This window comes from Sapajus apella, unplaced genomic scaffold (genome assembly GCF_009761245.1).
Source record: "Sapajus apella isolate SASKATOON/1434 unplaced genomic scaffold, GSC_monkey_1.0 scaffold18, whole genome shotgun sequence".
NCBI lineage: Eukaryota > Metazoa > Chordata > Mammalia > Primates > Cebidae > Sapajus > Sapajus apella.
The window spans coordinates 27,698,163-27,709,881 of NW_022436958.1; the positions used below are offsets into that span (position 1 = coordinate 27,698,163).

At 35.5% G+C, this 11,719-nt stretch overlaps 1 long non-coding RNA gene across 1 annotated transcript; it reads right to left on the reverse strand.

Moving 5' to 3' along the window:
• Nucleotides 1-1,151: 1,151 nt before the first annotated feature.
• LOC116556953 lies at nt 1,152-11,145 on the reverse strand. The gene is made up of 4 exons (XR_004271279.1): nt 11,134-11,145; nt 10,777-10,780; nt 8,490-8,493; nt 1,152-1,296 (listed from the first exon to the last, which is right to left on the reverse strand). It is a non-coding gene; the product is annotated as an uncharacterized LOC116556953 (long non-coding RNA).
• Between the last annotated feature and the right edge of the window lie 574 nt (nt 11,146-11,719).

Sequence of the window (11,719 nt, forward strand, 5' to 3'; positions counted from 1 at the left end):
GCCCTAGCAGAGTTTCTTCATGAGGACCCTGCTGCTGCAGCAAACTTCTACCTGGACATCCAGGCATTTTCATACATCCTCTGAAATCTAGGTGGAGGTTCCCAAACCTCAGTTCTTGACTTGCATGCTCCCACAGGCCCAATACCACATGGAAGCTGCCAAGGTTAGGGGCTTGCACCCTCTGAAGCTATGAACTGAGCTTTGCCTTGGCCCTTTTTAGCAATGGTTGGAGTGGCTGAGATGTGGGGCACCAAGTCCAGTAGGCTGCACACGGCATGGGGACCCTGTGTCCGGCCCACAAAACCATCTTTTTCTCCTAGGCTTCTGGGTCTGTGATGGTAGGGGCTGCCATGAAAACCTCTGACATGCCCTGGAGACATTTTCCCCATTGCCTTGGGGATTAACATTCTGCTACTTGTTATTTTGCAAATTTCTGCAGCTGGCTTGAACTTTTCCTCAGAAAATGGGTTTTTCTTTTCTACTGCATCGTCAGGCTGCAAATTTTCCTAACTTTTATGCTCTGTCTCCCTTTTAAAACGAATGCTTTTAACAACACCCAAGTCACCTCTTGAATGGCTTTCTGCTTAGAAATTTCTTCTGCCAGATACCCTAAATTATCTCTCTCAACTTCAAAGTTTTACTAATCTCTAGGGCAGGGTAAAAATGCCACCAGTCTCTTTGCTAAAACTTAGCAAGAGCTACCTTTGCTCCAGTTCCCAAGAGGTTCCTCATTTCCATCTGAGACCACCACAGCCTGGATCTTATTCATATCACTATCAGCATTTTTGTCAAAGCCATTCACAAGTCTCTAGGAAGCTTCAAACTTTACCACATTTTCCTAGCGTCTTCTGAGCCCTCCAAACCATTCCAACCTCTGCCTGTTACCCAGTCACTACCACATTTTGGGGTATCTTTTCAACAGTGCTACACTCTACTGGTACCAATTTTTACTGTATTAGTCCATTTTCATGATGCTGATAAAGACATACTCAAGACTGGGAAATTTACAAAAGAAAGAGGTTTAATGGATTCACAGTTCCACGTGATTAGGGAAGCTTCACAATCATGGTAGAAGGCAAGGAGGAGCAAGTCACATCTTACTTGGATGGCAGCAGGCAAAGAGAGAACTCCCCCTTTTTAAAACTATCAGATCTTGTAAGACTTATTCACTATCATGAGAACAGCACAGGAAAGACTTGGCCCCATGATTCAATTACCTGCTACCAGGTCCCTCCAACAACACATGGGAAATCAAGATGAGATTTGGGTGGGGACACAGCCAAACCGTAACAGATGCTGCATATATTTCTAAGGTAACACTCACAAGATTTACTGAAGAATTCATTGTGGAATTTAAGAGAAAGAGAGTGATAACTATTTTTTCCCAACATTTTAGGCCACAGCAAGTAGAATAGAGTTATTATATTTTGAGATGAGAAAAACAGAGGCCATTTTATAAGAGAAAACCAGGCATTTGTTTTGAAATCTATTAAATTTAGAGGTCCATTTTAGACATCCAAGCAGAGTCAATAAGTATGCCATTGATGTTCCATATTAGAAGCACTGTTTGAGATACAAATACTTATCAGCATAGAAATAATTTTTAAATTTACAGGTGCATAAAGTCACCCAAGGAATCAATATAAACAGAGAAGAGGTTCAATGTAAGAATGTTGAGATATTCCAACATTTCAAAATTTTGAAGAGGTTGTAGAACCAACAAAGGGGAGTTAGTGGGAACAGTCCAACGAATAGGAAGAAAATCGAAACAGGATGAGGTTCCAAAAACCAAGAGAAGGAGCTTTTTTCCAAGAGAAAAGAGTGGTCAACTTGGCCACATCCTGTGGATGAGTCAAGTAAGATGAAGACTGAGACTGGAAAGTTGGATCAAGCAGCAACTAGATTATTGGCAGCCTCAAAACTGGCAGTTGAAGAGATAAAAACTGCTTTGATATCATGTGGTTTGCAGATTCAGGCATGCCAAAGTAAATGGAAGGAAGGTTATGCTAGGGCAGATGGGGAAAATGGTCATTTAATTGAAGACAGCAGAAAGACTGTTGTTGAGTATGCTATGTCTTCTATCTCAAAAATTAACCCTGGGAAATTATTTAGGAGTTCATCCTAAGGAAAATATCTCAGCTATGAATCTGAGAGGAATATAAAGTACCGTGGAGTTAGGATAAATATTCTGAATTCCAAAGCAGGGACATTTTTACACACACACACACACACACACACACACACACACACGTGTGCACACTCACACAGTCTTCTACATCATTCTAGTAAAGCAATGCATTGTCGATGTTTATGAGAGAGGGGAGAATTATACAAAAATTCTCAGTGTCTATTCCAAACCACAACAGTATTTTATATGTGAGTTATGAATTTATATTAATTAGATAATATTTCCAAATAAAAGTATTTCTCATTTTAGATATTTCCAAGAGTGCTAGGAAAGAGGGCTATGTCAACTGGCAGCGTTCCATGAAATCAATTACCTGGGAAAATCCATGTAACAAATGCACGGATTCAGGTGTTACATGTCTAAAATTAAGTTTACTGTTTTAACAAATGTGGTTGTCTGGTTTCCCTAGCAACTAAAAATGACAGGTGACAGAAGAAGAGCAGTAGAGAATAGAAGACCAACCAGAAAAATACAGCAATTTTGGTCCATTAGATATTAAACACAACCTGTTCTGCCTAACTCAATGGTCCCTAAGGTCTGTATTGTTTTGCTGTAAAGTACAATGATTAATGCTTATTATAATGGACTTGAGTCATAGTGAAATGGTTAAATTAATTCAAGCTTATACTCTTATCTATAGTACGTAATGCAATTTTGAAAAGATGTTTATCAAAAGTGGATAAAATAAAGTGGTTTGAGAGATTAGCTTCAGTTATTTGAGACATTGGTTTACCCAGAAAGAACGGTCAGATCCAAGATACAGAAAGCATTAAATAAAGTAGTCAAATGTCTATAAATGATTAGAAATATTTTTGTTAAATTCTGTACTGTTAAGGAAACACTAACTCATAAATTAATACATTTACTCAAAAACCACTTATTGGCTAAAAATTCACTACAGGTATTCTTGGCCATGGGGAGAGAGCTAAGTAATAGCCATTTAGCAGTAAGAAAAGAGTCTCTGGCATCCAAATTTCTTCATAATTTTCCAAGACTACTGGAAAGTAGTTGCTTGCATGATCACAATCAAGGTATTATTGAGAAAGGAGAGTGAAAGTGGGCTTCCTAATAATGAAATGATGGAAATTACTGCATGGGAGGGAAGCCTAAAATTTTCATGGAAAACAGGTAGACAACATTTCTGATTTCTGTTGCTGTTTTCCAAAGCAAGTCTATTAGACAAAATTGTAATACAATTCTCAGTATATTGACATAATTGCTACCTTGAAATGGTCTTTTCTACCATACCTGAAGGAAATCTAAACTCTAAATATTCCTTTTCATACAGAAATTTGTATGGGATATGATCCTAAGACCTATGTCTAATGACCAGTCTGCTAGATGCTCTAGCTGAATTTCCAATTGCATATTCAACATTTTCACTGATTGTCCTGTCGCTTTAAACTTGAGGTATTCTGTATATCAGATCAATATTTTATACACAAATAAGGGAATAATAATGATAATATAAATATTTATAAGCACCATATACTCAGTGTCTCTGAGTCAAAACGTGAATTTCTCATTATGTTCTAAAATTTAAAAAACTCCTCTACTTCATTTTCCTTATTCATGGTGCCATAAATCTCTCAGACACAAAATCTACACTCTTGTTGAATTTCCAAGACTTAGAACCACTAATCTGGTCAATTATCCCTTCTGTTTCCCATCTACAATGCCAGAGCCTTCAGATTTTTCTATGTGTTTGTAGTTCTGCTGCCTTTAAATTATTATCCACTCTATAATCAGAATGACCTAGTATGTGACCATCACTCTAAAACACCTAGTAGCACTTTATTGTCTATGGCCTACTTAGGATAAAAAGGATAGACCTATTTCTTAACTAGCCATGCAAGGACTCAAAGACGTAGCCCTTTCTAGAATTTCTTATTTATTTTATTATACTTTAAGTTCTAGGGCACATGTGCAGATCATGTATACCTTTCTTGAATTTCTAACCTGATTTCACTCCTTATTGCCCTAGTAGTACCAGATTGTTGATGCTTCTGTCACCTCGTTCTTTTTATTTTTCATTATGGCCTTTCTACTGAAAAGGCTATTTCCAGCTTTCTAAAACAGGTGGCTTACATACAGCTTCTAGAACTTGTCCAAGGCATTATTGATTCCAAGAACTTTTCCTTCCCTCCCTCCCTTCCCTCTTTCCTTCCTTTCTCTCTCCCTTCCTCCCTCCCTTCCTTTCTCTCTCTCTTTCTTTTTTGACACAAGGTCTTGTTCTGTCCCCCAGGCTGGAGCACAGTGGCACAGTCATGGCTCACTGCAGCCTCAACCTCCCTGGACTAGCTCAGTGCTCCTATCACCTCAACCTCCTGAGTAGCTGTGACTATAGTCATATGCCACAACGCCCTGCTAATTTTTGCATGTTTTTGCAGATATAGGGGTTTTGCCATGTTGCTCAAGCTATTCTTGAACTTTTGAGCTCAAGAATTCCACCTGCCTTTGTCCCCCAAAGTGTTAGGATTACAGACATGAGCCACCACACCTGGCCAAGAACTTTTCTTTAAAGTATCTACTCTCTGTATCACCGTACATAGTCTGAGCACACTTCTGTCTTAACTCCTACCATTTTGATTTGAAATATTATTTATTTGCCTCTCTCTACCACCAGGCTGTGTCTTATGCAGAATTGCTCCAAGAGCATTTTCAACAGGGCACAATTAATGTTTGCTTAATTATATTAAATAAGCATTTGAATTCTTTTATAGTCTGATTTCTACTTTTCTTTTCAAAATTGTGTTTCCCCATCAAGTCTTTTTATATTCTTTAATGTCCTACTCATCAGTTTCTCAAAACCCTTGTACTTTTCTTTCTCCAACGTTTGTTTATTCCTTTGGCTTAGCTCACTCTCCTTCCTCTTATGGATTCTATTTTCAGGCTCCAGGTGTGTACACTGTATGTTTGGTCTGCCTTTGTAAAGAGGCTTCCTAAACTTTCAAATTTGGCCTGTGACTTCTTTGTATAAGTTATTCAGAGTGATATATGCTGTTCTTCAAGTATCCGTGCTAAATGTTATTCCACTCTCATTTAAAATTTACTTTCTTTACTATAGAGTTTAGAAAAACATCTAACGAAGCCTTTGTTATACTTTTTCACCTCTTCACACATTTGGTGTGTAGTAGTATTTTATCACATCTCCCTGCAGACAAAAGCATTCAAACAGCATAACAAGTCGGAAGAGGAGAAGAAGCGGATGGAAATGGGAGGAAATGAAAAGACAATGGTGAAAGAAAACTTTCCTTACAAAGTAATAGTTCATTATAGGTTAGATCAAGAGATACCATAATTCAGGCAATAACAGGGTAGCTTCAGGAGAATGTCTCCCCATTTAAAATGTCTGTCATGATTTTGGACTTAGGTTTGCTAGCATTTTTTTAAGATCTGCCAAGTTCTGGCATTAGTGCAATCCTTGGCGTCCTAATCCTATTCTTGAACCTGTGTCAACTATACTGTCATTTCTGTTTTCCTCCCAGGCATGTTAAAAACTATTCATTAAAGAATCAGCAAGACGTTCTATAGTAGAATTCTTTTAACAGGAGGTGTATGATTCAGGAGGTGCATGGCCATGACAGTAGGATCCTTGTGCTTATAGTAACTTAGCTGAGCCTATATTGGCAAAGTTCCTATTCGTGCAGCAAAACACCCTAAATATCTAATAATCAGTACTAGTCTGTGGTCTTTTGTTATTGCTTCACATGATTTTTCTTTCCAAAGGAAATTTCCTTGCTATACTCCTTTGTCTATAGGACCCCACAGGCAGTGATATTCCCCCATATTGACTGCTGATTTCAAGGAAACTAAGGTCTTTTCTGTGAGTGTCCATCAAGCTTCAAGCTCTCAAGAAGCCATAAAAATGGGGTCCTTTGAGCTCTGGAGTAACTGGAAATTTTCCACATTATGTTATTGTTTCAGCAGCTTGAGCAAGGACTTTTATCCTTTGTCTGTTCCTTATTTCTCAAAGAACAGAAATAGAACTGCCAAAATGCCACAAGGGAAGCTGTTCTCATTGTCAGGTCAAATGGTAGTCCCATTAATAATGCTAGTGGAAGTGAGAAATATCATACAATTATACCAATGATTGTTCTTGTTAGAATTTCACTCTCTTGATTCAAAATAATCATTTTTTCCCTATTACAAGTGAGTTTTAATTTATTATTGCTTTCTTATTATTAAGGAAATTTGAAATTGGAAACTGTACTTTCTTCCTATTATTATCCTTAGAAAATTGATCTCAATGACAGGTAAATGTGTCCTGTAACTAGAAATGTGTTTTGAGCAATTTGTAGGCTCAGTTTAAGGTCTAGTTCATGTTCTCTTATCTGGTTTGTTCTTCGAGTTCTTATTTAATAAGATTCCTACAACCTTATAGTACTAAGAACACATGGCAAAATAAGACAAACCTCTTGATCATCTACCTCTCTTGTGTCCTAGGGAGGGGGTCAGCAAGCATTTTTTGCAAAGAGTCAGATACTTACGTGTTTGACTTTGTGGGCTATACAATCTCTATTGCAGCTACACAATTTTGCCATTGTAATGTGAAAGCAGTTACAGACAATAATTACATGAATGAATGTGATTACGCTCCAATACAATTTTATTAACAAAAACAGGATGTAGGCTGGATTGCACTAGAGGAATTATTTTGTCAGTTGACCAGAGAACACAGTGATCATAGACTGAAAAATACTATAGGTAGTTTTTTACTTCGGCAATCAGTACCTCACAAGAGTTCTGTAGCTTACATCGAGTTCATCTTAATTTTGGTTGCAAAATATGTCTGTTTGGGTATAGGCTGAGTTCATGAAACAGAGGCCACAAAATAGAATGACTTAGATATGGAAATGACATCTTTCTCAAGTGTATGGGGTTGAATTGTGTCTCCCAACAAACATATATTGAAGTTTAAACCTGCATACCAGTGAATGTGATCTGACTTGGAAATAATGTCATTGCAGATTAGTTGGTTAAGAAGTGGTCATACTGGAGTAGAGTGGGCCCTCAATCCCATATAGCTATTGTCCCTATACAAAGAGAGGAGACCATTTAAAGACACAGGCACACAGAGAAAATGCCACGTAAGTATGTGAGAGGAAGGCATGTTTTGGAGTAATACTTCTACAAGATGAGAAATGCCTAGAAGTTACCAGAAGCTATAAAAGGCAAAAAATGGTACTTCCTCAGAAATTTTGGAGGGAGTATGGCCCTCTCAGCACCCTGATTTTGGACTTCTAACCTCCAGAACTGTGAGACAAGAAATTTTTGTCTTTGAAAACCACCCAATTTGTGTGGTACTTTGTTACTGTGGCATTAGAAAATAAATACACCCTGTAATAGTTTAGTGGTAAGGCTGGCAGAAGGTGTCTTGTGGTCTGCCTCCCAATCATCTTGGACCGTAGGTCTTGTGGCTACACTCCAAAGTTTATGAATAAGTTATTTGATAACATATTATTATTCAAAATATGCCTACAAAGAAAAACAACTTATGTTAAAACATAGTTAACCAAAATATTAAAAGAACAAATTCATATTATAGCATTATAGATGCTTTATTATTAATACATTAAATATCAAGATTCAGTGGTTAGTCTAATAACTACTGAATATCTCAATAAGGATGAACATGAACAATATTTAATGCATCCTCAAATACAATGTGATATTAAAATGTCAGTTATTTCTATAGATAGAAAAGGCCCAGGTCCAGCTAAGATTACAATGAATTTTACCTACATCCATACTTGAAAGAAATGCTAATTTTCAATTAGGAGTAAGTGAAAATTAAGGTGTAATTGTTCCCACCATGTTTGTGATCCCTTGGATTCTACGCATAGGTCTCTTAGTTCCTGAACCTCAGGTTAAGACCCAACTCCAGTGTGTTTGCATCTACATGGAGGAAAAAAGCATTTCTTTCTTTTTACCCCTTTTCTTAATTTTGAGTGTAATTGACAAGGATCCTGCATAATTCCACTCTCTGTAAGAGTATTGGCTAACGTAAACATAATTGTAAAATAGCTTTCTATAAATGATAATTTGCTAAGATGTCATCAACCTCTACTGAGGAATATCGTAAGAAATAGCCATATGAAATTGGTTACTCTATTCCCTTTGGACAATATTCCCTAAGTTAGACAATGCCTGCTCAGTGAAGACCCACTTTACCTTTGTTAGCAGTATCTCTGTGTTGCCAAGGCAACTCGATTATTTTTATATGATGGATATTATGAATTATGTAACTTATAATTTTTTTTCATATAGGCTACTTGGAAGCTTAAAGCCAACGTGTGACCCATCTCTACTAGGGCAGCAAAGTTGTCCTGCATTTTGTGTACCAAATTTCTCCACATAATTAATGTTTTTTTCTATATCTAATTTTTTTCTCTGCCTCAATTCGCTCAACTTTAAAAGTTTTTTTATGTTTCATTGTAGGATCGTCACATATGGCTTTAAATTCTTATTCTGAAACAGGGTGAAAGGTGAATATTTTATGTTACTATTTCATTCATGCAGCAATAAATTATTGTAATTAATTATAGAAATTATGATTATGTCAATAACATAATTAGGAGTTACTCATGATCAGATATCACTGATGCCTCTATTACTATGTATGCTTTCTTTATTAACTTGTACCTTGTACTTCGGGTTTCCTATTTCAGGCAAACTACTGATGTCTAATGAGTTTACCACAGCAATAGTAAAAGGAAGTAACAGAATTTTGAATACTGAATTCTTATCAAAGATTCTATGTAGGATAGAAGGCTGGATTATATTGGATGGGCACAGTACTTTAAATAGTACAATAAATTTACACTTGCCAGAAGATGAAAAAAATGAAGAGAAGAGCATTAGACATGAAAACTGTATGTAACTGGAAAACAAAAGCACAGGTCACGTTAAACCAGAGAATGATGTGGAATATTACAGTAATTTTTTTTTCTGAAATTGGCACCAAAATAATTAAGCATGCAAATGTTTCAATGACTTTATTACGTATACATGTATTTAAGTAAGATAGATATCACTTAGATAGACGATTAAAAAGGACACTTTTTGCATAGAACATATACATTCCTTGTTATATATATATATATATGTAATTTTACAGTAGGCTTGCTATTTTTCCCTTGTCTAGAATGCTTGATTCTATGCCCTATTCCATCTACATTGACTGCAATACTGAGAGAAGCCTAATATTTACAAGATGCCAATGTGAATAACAACTAATGTCCTAACTAGAGTTCAGTTAAGTACAGTCATATGTCACTGGGATGTGTTCTGAGAAAGGTGTCATTAGGCAATTTATTTGTGCCAACATCATAGGGTGTACTTACAGAAACCTAGATGGTAGAGCCCACTACACACCTCAGTTTTATGGTATATGGCTTGTTGTTCCCAGGCTACAAATCTGCACAGCATGTTACTGTACTGAATACTGCAGGCAATTGTGGCACAATGGCAAGTATTTGTGTATCTAAAGACAGATAAGTCACCATAAAAATATAATATTATAAGCTATGGCACCACTGTTGTACATGCAGCTCATCATTGATAGAAATGTCATTATACAGTACATGATATATTATTTATTTGAATAGCATCACCATCAGTTTGTGTATACAACATCAAAACAAACACTGGTTAAAAAATAAGTTAAAATATACTGGACATAAAAACTTGAATATAATGTCATTGACTGGATTACTCACACTTTTTCTCTCATTGCTGTTATGACAACGTGCATCTTCAAGTAATGGTTTCATGGGAAGTACCACCAACTTTGTCTTTTATAAAAGTGCCTTTCCTTGAGTAGAGAAAAGATATATAACATACAGAAGAGAATCCTTGTAATATTTCCTGCTCTTAATGCAAAAACTGCTTTTGGTAAACACCTTGAAAACAGTAATACTATTTTGTACACCATAGTAGCACATGCCATAACAGTTTTTACAGCCTGGGTATTAAGATATGTAAGAATTTCTGTCTTCTCAGATATAAGCATCCCCTATCAGTTCCATCTTTTATTAAATCAATAGCTATTAATTAAGTACGTTCTATGTGTCAGATATAGAAGATGCCATTAAGATATGACAGGTGAGGATCCTGCCATCATAGCATTTAGATTCTTTGTGAAAAAACAACACAAAAAATAATGTTAGTGTATGGGTTATGAGAAAGAAAAAGGGTTCTGCCTTATTTCCTCAGGAAAGCTTAGCTACAATAAGTGACTGGAGGGGGGATGGAAAACTAAATAAATATTAAACTGAAACAGCAAAGGACAATTTACAATGAGAAAAAGAGGCAATATCAAATATTGAGAGAACTAGCTTGAAAATATAGGAAGTATATATATATTGTGACTAATCTGCTTCAGATTATTTGATTAAGCTCAGATTTTTTGCATTATTAAAAATACTACAAAATTACATCTTTTCCAGAAAAAAAAAATACATACTTTATGAGCAACCAGTCAATAGTATGGTAAGAACGTTATGAATAGTCAACCAATGTTAATGGTAAGAGCAGTAAAATGATGAACTAACAATATTCAATCACCCAGTTTTTCATTTTAGTACCAGACTTCATATATGATTCAAACTGAAATAAGTTTCAGATATTTAGAAAAATGAAATAAATGCCTTTCCCCCTTCAAGTAGTATTGTTGTTTCCCTAAAATCCATATACAGATCCAAACATTTTTAAATATCTTCATAATGCAAAATATAATATTGACACATTCAAATTTCTAGTAACAAGTAAATTAATAAACAATAGAAAAATGCCAATCTTGTTCTCACCAAACCATACTCCCAGCTCTAGTAAGCAGTAACAATTAAATCATTGGGCTACTTCAATGACATCTAATAGAAGTAATGAAATCATCCTACTTCTTTATATTCAATAATATGATGCATCTCAGAAGAATTTACAACAGATTTTGCACCTTTAAAGATACTAAAAATGTATTTTTATTTTTATTAAAGGTATGTTATATATTACCAGAGGGAGAAGCCAAACAGCTCTGATAGCATTATAACTGACTGAAAGCCTGAACTGAACAGGAGAAAAAAAAAGCAAATTTCAAACCATATTTTGTATTTTAATAGGATCAGTTAGCAAGTTCAAATTCCCTTTTCTCATTGTGCTTTCAAAATACAAACAATCTAAAATCATAAAGCAAAAGGAGGACAAAAATTATTTTCAGATGCTCTGATGCTGGAGGAAATATATACAATGGGGCATATGAAGAAATAACCTTTATCTGCCAAAGTAATCTGAATGTATTTCACAGATATTTTTGAATATTCTACAATAAAGCAAATTATGTGAGATAAAGTTGTTCAAATAAAAGTTAAATGAGGCAAAATGTCACTTGCTACAGAAATGTATTGCTACAGAAATAAATTAATGCAATATAACCTGATATAAATATGCAGGAAAAATCCTTTCTTACATTTCTCTATTTTTATGACTATTATTGAGAAGCAGATTGTATTGCTTGCTGTACCACAACGTACC